Raw genomic sequence first — 1,411 nt, forward strand, 5'->3', positions numbered from 1 at the left:
ACAGGATTCCGAACCCTAACTGTCACTCAGAAATCAGAGTTCTTCCGGAAGGCTAGGAGATATCTCTAAAATGCACCAGGATTTTAGAGAAATATATTACAAACCTTTGAACACGCCGGCAGCCTTCGAGAAAAGTCAGGACACGCAGGACACCTTCGGTGGCTGATCAATCACGACAGAATAGGGATAAAGACAAATCACCTTTCAATCCTGGCATCTAGATCAACTTGCATCTAAATATCAGTTCCTGGCAGCGGATATTTAAAATCTTCATTGGTATTCAAGCTAAAATAAATCCTAACGTCAAAATTGTAAGCCGTGTTACGAGAACCTACATGATGTTACATAAATACGGGCAGAGGCTACAAATCCTTTCCTTTCATCTTTGCAACCCACTACATGGGATGGGGAAATATTTTTTTTATCAAGTAGATAATCTGTTTTATCAATAGTTAGCCATTTCTGAAAATTGTCTTTCAGCTGAAAAAACAATACATACTGACATCATACTGGAAAAGAAATGACCTCAAGATTTCCAAGCAACACAGCTATTTTTCACATCTGAACTCCCCTGCTGATCATTAGAACAAGTTTCAAATGTCCCACTCTTAGCCTTCACTTGTGCCAAACCCTGGATAAGTCTGCAATGAGATTAGAGTTGCAAAAAACATGGAATTTCTGTGCGAGGTGCTAAGCCACGTCCTCCCTTTTTCTTAGCACACACCATCATCGGGGGAAGTGTGCGCTCTCTCCTGAGTCAAGCTGTGTTGCTGTTCCACAGCGGAAGTGTGAAATCAAAGCCATTTTGCTTCAATCTCCTGCAGGCTAACAAACTACCTCAAGTTCACTGTGTACGTGGTATTTATTATTCTGTACTTAGAAACTCTGTGGTCCAAACTCCGCCTTCTCCGTGAAGGTGTGGCAGGCGTGAGGCAGAGGTGAATCCCGCCCAAAGAGGTCTCCTGTTGGATCAACACACACAAGAAGGTGACAGTCTTTTGTGGGTTGGTATCAGCAGAATGCACTTAAAAAAGAAGGGTGGCCGATAAGAGCTGCCTTATCAGATCTAAAATGGTGCTTTTTCTGTGTTGCATGTTTACACAACTGCCAATTATCTAAAATGCGGATGAATGACAGACTTTTGTTTCTTTCCACTGAGTCGCTAGAAATGTTCAAAAGTGAAGGCCGACCAAAAAAGAAAACACAATTCCAATATGTTTTAAACCAGGTTGAAGTTTTTTTTTTTGTTTTTTTTGGTGGTTTTTTTTTTTAATTCAAATTGACCCAAAGCAAAACTTACATTACAAAGGAAGAACAAAATACATGGTGATATAACACACTAGAAGTTATAGGAAAGCTAAATTTGGGGGCTCAGAGCCTCATCCCAATCACGTTCTGGGCTAATGAGCAA

The sequence above is a fragment of the Rhinolophus sinicus genome, linkage group LG13 (genome assembly GCF_036562045.2).
Source record: "Rhinolophus sinicus isolate RSC01 linkage group LG13, ASM3656204v1, whole genome shotgun sequence".
In the NCBI taxonomy this organism is placed as follows: Eukaryota; Metazoa; Chordata; class Mammalia; order Chiroptera; family Rhinolophidae; genus Rhinolophus; species Rhinolophus sinicus.